This window comes from Salvelinus sp. IW2-2015, unplaced genomic scaffold (genome assembly GCF_002910315.2).
Source record: "Salvelinus sp. IW2-2015 unplaced genomic scaffold, ASM291031v2 Un_scaffold2417, whole genome shotgun sequence".
NCBI classification, from domain to species: Eukaryota; Metazoa; Chordata; class Actinopteri; order Salmoniformes; family Salmonidae; genus Salvelinus; species Salvelinus sp. IW2-2015.
Genome location: NW_019943738.1, coordinates 77,342 through 92,252, shown reverse-complemented (window position 1 = coordinate 92,252; position 14,911 = coordinate 77,342). Strand labels below are relative to the sequence as shown.

General features: G+C 43.3%; 1 pseudogene; it reads right to left on the bottom strand.

Annotated features, from left to right (window-relative positions):
- LOC112073914 (uncharacterized) overlaps nt 1-14,911 on the bottom strand; it is a 54,177-nt pseudogene that overhangs the window by 15,776 nt on the left and 23,490 nt on the right.

The following is a 14,911-nucleotide window of genomic DNA, read 5'->3' as shown; positions in this document are numbered from 1 at the left end:
CTGCGTATCATGCAGGCCGACTGACTGACAGAAGGGATCTCTGCTTCACCTGCTGTGCCAGAGTCAAAGTTATCACTGTGGTTTCGCCTTCGATAACAACTGTTTAGATCTGGGTTCTTAAAACTTTCAGCTCAGACCCAAATGAGAAAATGGACCGTCTTCCGTGACCAAAATGTCCTCCGATGACCCAAATTAAGAGACCTGCATGTCTCTGCCTGCATGTCTCTGCCTGCATGTCTCTGCCTGCATGTCTCTGCCTGCATGTCTCTGCCTGCATGTCTCTGCCTGCATGTCTATCTGTCTGTGTTGCTGACGTCACAGTGTTGTGATTAGGCATGAATAACCTCTGACCTGTCAGGTCTCGTCTCAGCTGTCTCAGGTCCTTGGTGATGTCTTCGAACTTGACCTGGGCGGCCAGGAACACATCCTGAGGCTCAGGGAGAGGGAAGACACTCCTCTCTGTTCCAGCGTTCTGGAGGGAAACAATAACAGCAACATCAGAGTGACAACAACAACATGACATTTGACCTACACCAGAATGACTAAAAACTCAAACACCCATAGACTAACTTCCARTAAAATACATTTCAATAAAGTGATTAACAAATGTTTGACATTACCTCGTCCAGGTTGCGGAGATAGTACGATGTCACATAGTCAACCAGACTGATACGATTGTCCTTCAAAAAACACAAGAGAACAGAGAAGACAAAAGATCCTCAACCACAAAGGAACCCAACACAAAACAATACATGTGTTCTTTATTCTGCTTTAAAATACTGTGAGCTGTAGGCCTTTACTAGGTCATATGATACACTCATCTAACTGTACTTCGTCCTGTAACATAGCCCTTACCCTGCTCTTGACGTCCTTTAGTTTGGGCAGGATCTCCAGTCCAAAGCCGTCAGCCTGTCCTCTGGTCGTGTTGCCCCCGTTCATATGGTTCCCCAGGGCTAGAATCAGACCCATCACTTCCCTCACGCTGGAGGTGTCCATCACATCCTGGAGACAGAAAGGCACTATCTACTGTTAACTAAACATAGTGTTGACTGTACTTCAGACTACTGAGACAAGTTACATTTACGTTTAATGTGATGATGCGGCCGGTGACACTTTGCTTCTTGAAAGTCCAACATCTTGAAAACTTGATTGCTGACATGCAAAACATTTTAGGAATGTATCAACAGTGGACTAATGAAACAAATACCAACGGATAGTTTTTGAGAGGAGTTTCTCTATAAGACTCTTTATTTAGTCTGCAAAATGTGTTCTACAAGTAAAACACGTTTCCTGTGGTTTCTATGTTGCCATCTTATGTAAGACACACACCATGAAATCTAACATGAAGAAGAAGAGTTTCACCCTTCTCGACAGCCATTAATGATTGCAACTAACATGAAGAGAGAGTTTCACCCTTTGACAGCCATCTAATATGAACTAACATGAAGAGAGAGTTCACCCTTTGACAGCCATCTAATATGAACTAACATGACGAGAGAGTTCCACCCTTGACAGCCATCTAGTACGAACTAACATGTAAGACGAGCGTTCCCAACCTTTGACAGCCATCTAGTACGAACTAACATGAAGAGAGTTTCACCCTTTGACAGCCATCTAGTATGAACTAACATGGAGAGAGTTTCAACCTTTGACAGCCATCTAGTACGTAACTAACATGAAGAGAGGAGTTTCACCCTTTGACAGCTCATCTAACTATGAACTAACAGATGAACGATGTAGAGGTTCCAACCTTTGCACAGCCACTTATGTAACGAACTTAACACTTGAAGAGAGAGTTTCACCTTTGACAGCCACTCTAATATGAACTAAGATGAAGAGAGAGGTTCAACCTTGTTACAGCCATCATGTATGAACTAACATTGTATAGAGAGTTCCAACCTTTGACAGCCATCTAGTAGCATCACATGAAGAGAGTGTTCTCCCTTTGACACAGCCATCTAATATGAAACTAACATGGAAGAGAGTTCACCCTTTCGCACAAGCCATCTAGTACTGACTAACATGAAGAGAGAGTTTCACCCTTTTGACCCCCCATTGTCCACTAAGTATGGATCTAACTTGAAGCACGATGAGTTTCCACCAACCTTTCGACAGCCATCTAGTATGATAACATGTAGAGAGAGTTTCACCCTTTGACAGCAATCTAATAATGAACTAACATGAAGAGAGAGTTCCACACCTTTGACAGCCATCTAGTAGAACATAACATGTAGAGAGAGTTCTCAACCTTCACCAGCATCTAGTACAACTGAACATGTAGAGAGAGTTCCAACCTTTGACAGCATCTAGTACACTAACTCTAACATTGTAGAGATGAAGTCCAAACCTTTACATGCCATCTAGTATCGACACTAACATGTAGAGAGAGTTCACAACCTTTGACACGCCATCTAAACTAACATGTACGAGAGAGTTCCAACCTTTGACAGCCATCTAGTATGAAACTAAACATTGTAGAGAGAGTTCCACCCTTCGACAGCCATCTAAGTATGCATAACATGTAAGAGAGAGTTCCAACCTTTGACAGCCATCTAGTACGAACTGAACATGTAGAGAGTATTCCAACCTTTCGAACAGCCATCTAGTAGAAACTAACATGTAAGAGAGAGTTCCAACCTTTGACAGCCTCCTAGGTAGAATCTAAACTATGAAGAGATGAGCTTCCAAACTTTGACAGGCCATCTAGTATGTAACTAACATGTACAGAGGAGAGTTCCCACCCTTCGACAGCCATCTAGTAATGAACTAACATGTAGAGAGAGTTCCAACCTTCGACAGCCATCTAGTATGAACTAACATGTAGATGAGAGAGTTTCACCCTTTGACAGCCATTTAGTATGAACTAACATTGAGATGAAGAGTTCCAACCTTTGACAGCCATCTAGTATGAACTAACATGAAGAGAGAGTTCCATACCTTTGACACGCCATCTAGTATGAACTAACATGAAGAGAGAGTTCCAACCTTTGACCAGCCTTTAGTATGACTAACATGAAGAGAGGTTCCAACCTTTGACAGTCATCTAGTATGAACTAACATGTAGAGAGAGTTCCAACCTTCGCAGCCATCTAGTATGAACTAACATGAAGAGAGAGTTCCAACCTTCGACAGCCATCTAGTATGACTAACTGAAGAGAGAGTTCCAACCTTCGACAGCCATCTAGTATGAACTACACTGAAGAGAGAGTTCCAACCTTCGACAGCCATCTAGTATGAACTAACATGAAGAGAGAGTTCCAACCTTTGACAGCCATCTAGTATGAACTAACATGTAGAGAGAGTTCCAACCTTTTGACAGCCTAGTATGCAACTACATTGAAGAGAGAGTTCCACCCTTCGACAGCCATCTAGTACGAACTACACATGAAGAGAGAGTTCCAACCTTCGACAGCCATCTAGTATGAATAACATGAAGAGAGAGTTCCAACCTTTGACAGCCATCTAGTATGAAACTAACATGAAGAGAGAGTTCCACCCTTCGACAGCCATCTAGTATGCATAACATGTAGAGAGAGTTTCACCTTTGACAGGCATTTAGTTGAACTAACATGTAGAGAGAGTTCCAACCTTTGACAGCCATCTAGTATGAACTAACATGTAGAGAGAGTTTCACCCTTTGACAGCCATTTAGTATGAACTAACATGTAGAGAGAGTTCCAACTTTGACAGCCATCTAGTATGCTAACATGAAGGAGAGTTCCAACCTTTGACAGCCATCATAGTATGAACTAACATGAAGGGGTTCAACCTTTGACAGCCATCTAGTATGAACTAACATGAAGAGAGAGTTCCACCTTCTTGACAGCCATTTAGTATGAACTAAATGTAGAGAGAGTTCCAACTTTGACAGCCATCTAGTATGAACTAACATGAAGAGAGAGTTCCAACCTTTGACAGCCATCTAGTATGAACTAACATGATAGAAGAGAGTTCCAACCTTTGACAGCCATCTAGTACCGAAATAACATGAAGAGGAGTTCCAACCTTTGACAGCCCATCTAGTATGAACTAACATGTAGAGAGAGTTCCAACCTTCGACAGCCATCTAGTATGAACTACCATGAAGAGAGAGTTCCAACCTTCGCAGCCATCTAGTATGAACTAACATGAAGAAGAGAGTTCCAACCTTCGACAGCCATTCTAGTATGAACTAACATGAAGAGAGAGTTCCACCTTCGACAGCCATCTAGTATGAACTAACATGAAGAGAGAGTTCCAACCTTTGACAGCCATCTAGTATGACTAACATGTAGAGAGAGTTCCAACCTTTGACAGCCATCTAGTATGAACTAACATGAAGAGAGAGTTCCACCCTTCGACAGCCATCTAGTACGAACTAAAATGAAGAGAGGTTCCAACCTTCGACAGCCATCTAGTATGAAACTAACATGAAGAGAGAGTCTCAACCTTTGACAGCCATCTAGTATGAACTAACATGAAGAGAGAGTTCCACCTTCGACAGCCATCTAGTATGAACTACCATGTAGAGAGAGTTTCACACCCTTTGACAGGCATTTAGTATGAACTAACATGTAGAGAGAGTTTCAACCTTGACAGCCATCTAGTATGAACTAACATGAAGAGAGAGTTTCACCCTTCGACAGCCATCTGTATGAACTAACATGTAGAGAGAGTTCCAACCTTCGACAGCCATCTAGTACGAACTAACATGTAGAGAGAGTTCCAACCTTTGACAGCCATCTAGTATGAACTAACATGAAGAGAGAGTTCAACCTTTGACAGCCATCTAGTACGACACTATGAAGAGAGAGTTCCAACCTTCGACAGCCTCTAGTATGAACTAACATGTAGAGAGAGTTCCAACCTTCGACGCCATCTAGTATGAACTAACATGAAGAGAGAGTTCCAACCTTGCAGACGCGAGAGACATTGTCCAACTTGTGCTGAATGGAGGTATGGCGTCTATGAAGACCGACTGGAAGATGATACATGAAGCCCTGTCTGGGAAGTCTGGTATCTGAGATAACTCAAACAGGAACCTAGAGACAACACAGGAGACAGGAAGAGTGACATGATGGACGTTACTTGTTGATGTTACTACCGTCTTTGTCAAGTCTTTGAAAGATGGTGCCTTAGAGGCGTTTGGCGCCTTGAGGCGGAGCTAATCACGTATTCCCCAGCGTCCCATCGCCCTCTATCGTCTCCTTGTGGCCGGCCGGGCGATGCACGCTGACGTTGGTTGCCAGCTTTCGCGTTCCCCCGACACGGTTGGTACGGTTGCTTCCGGGTTAGCGAGCAGTATGTCAAGAGCAGTGCGCTTGGCAGGGTCGTGTTTCGGAGGACGCGTTACTCTCGACTCTTCGCCTCTTCCGAGTCCGTACCAGGAGTTGCAGTGACGGGACAAGCCTGTAACTACCAATTGGATGTCACGAAATTGGGGAGAAAAAGGGGTACATTAAAAAATAAAAATGTATGTGATAAGGAGGGAAAGGAGAACACTCACTGTCAGTTTGTCCAGCAGCTTGACCTCCTCCTCAGACGTTTGGTAGTGTCTCTTTATCGTTCCAGCTCATCAGGCTGGGCTCTCTGAGATGAGAGGCACAAACAACACTCGACACTTGAAGAGGTTTAAAATGCTAAAAAAAGTCAGGCTGGGCTCTCTGAAAGGGAAACCAAAACTGAACAGTACAATAAGAAGAAAGGAGGACCGAAGTAGTTCAGGACACTCACGTTTTCGTATAAAGCTTGGATGGTTTCCACGTCCACTACAGGTTGTCCACATTCAGCCACGCTACAGGAGTAAAACAGGTTCATTGAGTCTGCTTTAAATCAAGGACACATTTGTGGGACACGGTCCCACCCCAGCTCGTGCCTAGAGGGGCAGGGAGTTTTACAGTGTGTTGATTTAGTCCTGGGGTGCAGGTAGCCTAGTGGTTAGAGCATTGACTAGTAACTGAAAGGTTTCAAGTTCGAATCCCTGAGCTGACAAGGTACAAATCTGTCGTTCTGCCCCTGAACAAGGCAGTTAACCCACTGTTCCTAGGCCGTCATTGAATTAAGAATTTGTTCTTAACTGACTTGCCTAGTAAAATAAAGGTAAAATAAGGATATTCTTGCAGGGCATGTAGTGGTGGTGTAGGCAGAGCTATATTAGTGAGCGCTTTCACCATAATCACACAAGATACCAAGCTAGCAAACTGGCTTAAAGTACTTCTCTTGTCACGATTCCCAAGGTCTCATGTTTCAACGAGCTGAAATCCAACATGATTGGATCAAATGGAGGTTTCCCTTCTGTCCCCTGTTTTTCCCAGTTTTCCCCTGTTGTTTTCACCTATTGTGTTCCCTGTTTTCTTCCTGTAACTACCCTGTTCAAACACAAACATACACACAATTCACACACACACACACATACATACATACACAACACGCACAAACACAGACACACAAACACACACAGCCCAAAAATCTCCACTGATGGGAAACGAACTGCTCCCTGCCACAGAAACCAAAGCAACCCACATTGTAGATTCCTTCCCCTTACAGTACTGTATTTCCCAGATAAAATGGGAACTCTCAGTCTACGTCCCAAATGGCACGTATGCTCTATATAGTTGCACTACCTTTGATCAAAGGCCCTATGGGTTCTAGGGGCTCCGGTTAAAAGAAGTGCACCATATAGGGAATAGGGTGCCATTTGGAACTCGGCCTCAGACTGTAATTGTGGGATGTTTTCTGCTGAGGCCAGTCCCTTTGTCTAATACTGATCATATATCTTGTTCATTATTAACTCGCGATGTTCCACTCAGTCTGACTATATAAGTAACGTGCACAGTAAATCCTGATGTTCCACTCAGTCTGACTATATAAGACGTGACAGTAACTCCTGATGTCCCACTCAGTCTGACTATATAAGACGTGACAGTATTACGGTACAGCTGAATGGAGATTTGGTAATGGTTGGAATTAGCCCCTGTCTGTCTGTCTGTCTGTCTGTCTGTCTGTCTGTCTGTCTGAAGTCAAATACACGGTAGAGGGGCCAAGAGTCAGATGTTTAGTTGTGGTTCAGATGACTCACTTGGTTGGAGCGTAACCATGCATAGATTACCCACATGTAAAGAGGGATACCTAGTCAGTTGTACAACTGAATGCCTTCAAATGAAATGTGTCTTCCGCATTTAACCCAACCCCTCTGAATCTGAGAAGTGCGGTGGGCTGCCTTAATTGACATCCACATCATCGAAGCCCAACTGTCTTGCTCAGGGGCAGAAAGACAGATTTTTACCTTGTCAGCTTGGGGATTCGATCTAGCAACCTTTTGGATACTGGACCAACTCCCCTGCCCGCCAGGCTACCCGCCAGGCTACCTGCCTCCCCACTGGGCACAAACCGGTTGAATCAAAGTTGTTTCAACGTAATTTGTCAACGCATTGTGACGTGGAAGCTACGTGGAAAATAAATTGGATTTGAAAAAAGTAATCAAGGTTAAATGTTGTTTTGAGGTGAAATTTCAAGCACAGGATTATGTCACCATGGTAACCAAATTTCAACATAGACAAACCTTGTATAAAAATATTTTGAATTTGTACCTTTAAAACATCGTCAGATCTTCAACGTTATATCCACTATCAGAAAAATGACATGTGTCTGGCCAGCACTTCCTACGGGAGAATTGATCGATGTACAGCTACCCTTTGTTCTCCCATCCAGGGTTTTAATCCAGATCAGCCCTGTTTGCTATGACCATTACCAGTGTGCCATCGTGAGAATGAATGTTGAGAGATTTCCACTTAAAAAACGAAATAGATTTACTGTTGCTATCAAAGTCTTTCCAAAGGGAAGGTTTAACAGTAAAAATGAAATGTGAACATAAATGTGAACATAAAACATAAACTCATTTATCATGAATGATGCTATGTATATAGGCCTATCTAGCATTTGCAAAGTCATCAACAGTTATTGTTTCAAAATTAACCCATAATTCCATTAGAAATAGACAATACAATAGGCCTAGGATTTCAGGCTCTGGTTGATTTCAAATGTAATGATATTTAGTGATATTGAATTGTGTTTGGTTGTCAACACAACCAGACATCAGCATTTGAAGAAGATGTGTATTCTGACTGGATAGTTCCATCTGTGCCACTGACTTAGTCTGGCTTTAATTCCAGTTTGTCTACAAATTAATCATTGATATGTTGGATTCACGTCTCCATCTCAACCAAAAATCTATGTTAAAGAAAAGGACTAAATCAAATCAGAGTTTATTTAAAGTTTGCCGGTCTAAGTCCGTGGCACAAGTGGAACTGTCTAAAGAGATGCATCTCCTTCAAATGTTGACACGTGGTTGCCATAACAACCTAACACAATTCAACATCCCTTTTGAAATACAATAAATAGCCTATTAACTTGTCGACAGTTTAAAAATGACATGTTGGATTAAAGTTAAAGAATGGAATTAAGTCAGTGGTTCAGACGGAACTATCCAAGCAGTAGATACATCTACTTTTAGTTTGCATCCCAATATTACACATTCTTATACATCACAGAAGACTGACATTTAACAAAATCGTTTGCTATAGAAACACTAGATACATTTGTTTTATATTTTTTATTTTATAATGTTTATGAATTCGGAAATTTGGAAAATATGAATAACATTCCACCAATGAGGCCACTAGAGGGCGATATGATCATTTTACTGCAGGAAAGGGCTATACTGTTGTATAAATAAACAAAACATCTTTGTATTTAAAAAAAATTGTATTCCAATTTAAACTTTGCTGTACTTTAAAATGTTTGAAAGGGCAGTGATTGACATTTGGGTGACAACTAAACCCAAACTAATTTTTCCATTGGAATTTCGTTGTGGTTGACAGCATAGTGATAACACATTGGAAATTCAACTTAATTTTTGTGGTCTTTTTGAATGGGTGAATATAGGACGTAATTACATTGATCTCAACCAAATATTACCCAATTATCCACGTTGATATTATGTGGTGTGCCCAGTGGGTGGTGCTCGAGTTGTGGGTTTGAGTCCTACGTGGGCCACAAATATTGAATATAATGTATGTGTAAACTGTAAATCGCGCCAGACTATCTTAGATTAAAGTTGGGCCACATAGGCATTTATCTACTATTTATGTAATAACTTTGGATAAAAGCCTCTGTTGAATGTCAAGATTACATTTAAAAATAGAGTATATATGCACCCTTCTTCTCAGAGATGATGTTATATGTATAGTATATACCAGTGGTTTTCAAACCTCATCTCGGGGATACAAGACGTTTCACGATTTTGTTGTAGCCCTGAATTAGCTCTCCCGATTCAACTAATCAAGGTTCACCTAATCTGATTCACCTAATAATCCCAGAGGAGAGGTTTGAAAACCAATGCTATGTGTCACTCACCTTGCTGTATGTCCTTCATCTCCAGGTGCAGACTAGAGATGAGTATCCCTACGGCCTGGGAACGCTTCCCATCCAGCAGCTTCATGATCTGCAGGAGGAGAGAAAACTGTGTGAGTAGAAGTTGCCTCTAACCACTGACACAGGGTCAGATATTAGTCTTCCCATCCAGCAGCTTCCTGATCTGACCAGGGAGAGGAGGACGACACAGTGACCATGACAACAGTGGAGCGTGGCTGACCATCACATGAGGTAAGAGGAAGGGAGCTGGACTAATGGAAACTAGTAGAGGATCATTAATGGAAAGCAGAGAGTCTCTCTCTCTCTCTCTGATGGAGAATATCATCGTAGTCCAAAGAGGTATAAAAGTACATTGAAGGTCACAACATGGTGTGCAGTACCTAATAAAGTGGAAACTTTGCATAATTCATAGCCAGAGCTGTAGCTGGAAGACTTTCTCCATGTTCTTGGCTGACTACAGAAAAACGACCATGGGGACTTCATCTTGGCTGACTATAGATAGATGACCATGGGGACTTCATCATGTATCTTGGCTGACTATAGATAGATGACCATGGGGACTTCATCTTGGCTGACTATAGAAGATGACCATGGGGACTTCATCTTGGCTGACTATAGATAGATGACCATGGGGTCTTCATCTTGGCTGACTATAGAGAGACCATGGGGACTTCATCATTATCTTGGCTGACTATAGATAGATGACCATGGGGACTTCATCTTGGCTGACTATAGATAGATGACCATGGGACTTCATCATGTATCTTGGCTGACTATAGATAGATGACCATGGGACTTCATCTTGGCTGACTATAGATAGATGACCATGGGGCTCTCATCTGGCTGACTAGATAGATGACCATGGGACTTCATCTTGGCTGACATATAGATAGATGACATGGGGTCTTCATCTTGGCTGACTATAGATAGATGACCATGGGTCTTCATCTTGGTGACTAGATAGTGACATGGGTCTTATCTTGGCTGACTATAGATAGATGACCATGGGACTTCATCTTGGCTGACTATAGATAGATGACTATGGGTCTTCATCTTGGCTGACTATAGATAGATGACCATGGGGACTTCATCTTGGCTGACTATAGATAGACTATGGGGTCTTCATCTTGGCTGACTATAGATAGATGACCATGGGTCTTCATCTTGGCTGACTATAATAGATGACCATGGGGTACTTCATCTTGGCTGACTATAGATAATGACCATGGGACTTCATCTTGGCTGACTATAGATAGATGTATGGGGCTTCATCTTGGCTGACTATAGATAGATGACCATGGGGTCTTCATCTTGGCTGACTATAGATAGATGACTATGGGGACTTCATCTTGGCTGACTAAGATAGATGACATGGGGACTCATCTTGGCTGACTATAGATAGATGACCATGGGACTTCATCATGTATCTTGGCTGACTATAGATAGATGACCATGGGGACTTCATCATACTTGGCTGACTATAATGAGCATGATCATCAGCTAATAGATGACATGGGGTCTTCATCTTGGCTGACTATAGATAGATGACCATGGGTCTTCATCTTGGCTGACTATAGATAGATGACCATGGTCTTCATTTTGACTATAGATAGATGAATGGGGCTTCACTTGCTGACTATAGATAGATGACCATGGGGACTTCATCTTGGCTGATCATAGATAGATGACTATGGGGACTTCATCTTGGTGACTATAGATAGATGACATGGGGACTTCATCTTGGCTGACTATAGATAGATGACCATGGGGACTTCATCTTGGCTGACTATGTAGATAGATGACCATGGGACTTCATCTTGGCTGACTATAGATAGTGACCATGGGGACTTCATCTTGGCTGACTATAGATATAATGACCATGGAGACTTCATCTTGGCTGACTATAGATAGATGACCATGGGACTTCATCTTGGCTGACTATAGATAATGACCATGATGGGACTTCATCTTGGCTGACTATAGAAAGGACCATGGGGACTTCATCTTTGCTGACTATAGATAGATGACCATGGGGACTTCATCTTGGCTGACTATAGATAGATGACCATGGGGACTTCATCTTGGCTGACTATAGATAGATGACCATGCGTTCATCTTGGCTGACTATAGATAGATGACATGGGTCTTCATCTTGGCTGACTATAGATAGATGACCATGGGGACTTCATCTTGGCTGACTATAGATAGATGACCATGGGGACTTCATCTTGGCTGACTATAGATAGATGACCATGGGACTTCATCTTGGCTGCTACTATAGATAATGACCATGGGGACTTCATTCTTGGCTGACTATAGATAGATGACCATGGGGACTTCATCCTTATTGGCTGACTATAGATAGATGACCATGGGGACTTCATCTTGGCTGACTATAGATAGATGACCATGGGGACTTCATCTTGGCTGACTATAGATAGATGACCTATGGGGACTTCATCTTGGCTGACTATAGATAGATGACTAGGGTCTTCATCTTGCTGACTAGTAGATAGATGATGACTATGGGGACTTCATCTTGGCTGACTAAGATAATGACCATGGTTCATCTTGGCTGACTATAGATAGATGACCATGGACTTCATCTGTATCTTGGCTGACTATAGATAGAGACATGGGGACTTCATCTTGGCTGACTTAGAATGATGCCATGGGGACTTCATCTTGGCTGACTATAGATAGATGACCATTGGTCTTCATCTTGGCTGACTATAGATAGATGACCATGGGGACTTCATCTTGGCTGACTATAGATAGATGACTATGGGGTCTCATCTTGCTGACTATAGATAGATAGTGACCATGGGGACTTCATATTATCTTGGCTGACTATAGATAGATGACCCATGGGGACTTCATCTTGGCTGACTATAGATAGATGACTATGGGGTCTTCATCTTGGCTGACTATAGATAGATGACCATGGAGACTTCATCTTGGCTGACTATAGATAGATGACTATGGGGACTTCATCTTGGCTGACTATAGATAGATCATGTCCATTCCAAGAGCAAATGCAGACACTGTTGGCCTCCAGCAATACAAAAATGCAGAATATTTGGAGAAAAACTGTAGTTACAGCTAGATGTACTGAAAGTCCAGGGCTGGTTTGTTTAATCCTCAGATACCAGTGTCCTCTAGTGGACAATAGACACATTGCTACCTTGTATTGAGCTACATACAGACTACTGTACCTTCTTGGCCTTGGCTTTCTTCTCATAGGCCTCTGCCAGAGGTTTTCTCTTTGTCTGTATGGTGGTCTTGGAGAACAGGTCTTCAAACTCTGTGGTGTTGATGATGTCTGGTTCCTCAAGAGAGCTCCACAATGTGTCCTTACTGGGAAAGGAGAAGATGGGGAAGATAGAGAGTGAGTGAGTGAGTGAGAGTGAGTGAGTGAGTGAGTGAGTGAGTGAGTGAGTGAGTGAGTGAGTGAGTGAGTGAGTGAGTGAGTGAGGGAGTGAGTGACGGCGAGTGAGAGAGAGAGAGAGAGAGAGGTAAATGGAAGGGAAAGAGAGAGGGCTCATGGGCTCCTGAGTTATTCTGCAAAAGGATTAGAGTTGGATAAATGTAGATCAACTTGAATTTACAGGATACCTTCAAGCCTTATCAAAATTCCATACCTAAAACCTTGAATTTGGACAAAATGAACTGAATGGACTATTACTACCAAGGACTATCAAGAATTTTTTTCTAACAAACCAAAACCTGCAGAAGAAACACAGCGGAACCAAAGCCAAAAAGTAAAAGACAATCATCTCTAGGTAATTTTGTTATATAAAGCTTAATAAATAAGGCTATGAAGCTACCAACCTGCTAGCACAGAACTGACCTGGCTGCAGCTTCAGTTAGCACTGAAATGCAGAGGCCTTTGAAGCCCCCATGGCTTATCCCTGTGGAGAGGTCATTACAATACAGTACCCCATGGATATTAAAAATAACACTGCACGGAATAAGGACAATCCAGAGACATTATTTGCTGACTGCTACAAAGAGGGGAATGTAAGCAACTTAATTTTCCACAAAGACAATCCCCTGGCATGGCACAGTGCTATAAGAGCAAACTACCCCTATGTCAAGAGAGAGGGTATTGGCCCAGGGTGGAAACTCAGAATACTAGACATTGAGGAAATTGAAACAACCTCTGTCAACATGTACAAGTCTGGGACAGTAACGGTGCAGGGCATCCTCATGCAGTTCCAGAGGGACTTTTACGGGATCAAAGAGAGAACACAGCAGGAAAAGATCTCTCTCTGTGACGACTCCCCCGTCCTGAGTGAGTCTGATCACACCTGTTCAAACTGTCCTGCAGACGAAGATAGTCACCTCCCCAGCACTGAACACACCCAGGTCCCACAACTGCACTGCTCCTCCATCATTGAGAGGGATAAATCCACAGACCTGGAGAGAGACATGGTGGAGCTCAGAGAGCTAGTCCACACAATCCAGACAGAACAAACCCATAAAACAGACCAGCACAACAACACCCCCCCAACAAGACCCAGAGGGCAGAAGGTGGAGATGGACGGCTGTCTGAGAGAGCTGGCTGCTCTACGGACTGAGGTGAGAGAACTTAAAAGAGGCACACATGTAACTGAAGGAGGAGTTGAGAACGCTGAGGTGTGACAGAGAGCAGGACACTCCCCCAGAGAAGCCAGCAGAACAGCCCACCTCAGACCACAACCTCAACACCACAATGGGACAGACAACACAGGACCCCCCCCGTCCTAACAGCCCCCCGTCATCTCCCCTGATAGCTCTCTTGACAACCCCCACACATCCACTGACGGGACACAAAAGCCAGAGATTGTGCTCCTTATTGACTCAAATGGCAAATACATTCAAGAGGAAAACCTTTTTCCCAAACACAAAGTGGCTAAACTCTGGTGCCCAAACAGTAGGCCCTGGAGCTGTTGTCAGAGGACAGACACTAGGCATGTCCTGGAGCTGTTGTCAGAGGACAGACTAGTGTCCCCCAGCCACATCATAATTCACACGGGCACAAATTACCTGAGAACACAGCAGGAAAGGGTGGCCACAGCACTCAAAGGAGTGATTGAAAAAGCGTCTTCCACTTTCCCCAATGCACAAGTGGTTATCTCCACCCTGCTACCACGAAAATACTTTCACCCTGCAATGGGTGAATGCAAGCATTTCCCGAGACTGTACCCCAAAACCTAATGTCTACCTGGCCCACCATTCCACCCTGGACATGAACAGCCTTTACGACCAGGTCCACCTCTACAAGGCAGCCATCCCAACTTTTGCCAGGACCCTGAAGGACGTCACCCTCAACCGTAGCCCAACCACCTCACAACAGACACCCCAACCAGACCAGACCTGAAAGACCCCCTCCCGAAGGACCTGCACTGAGAAAACCCACGCCAAGAGGACCTACACCCAGACCACAGCATCACCAGCCACACCCCAACTAGCTAAGACCACCCCAAACAAACCCTGGCAACACCTTGTATTGCCCCCC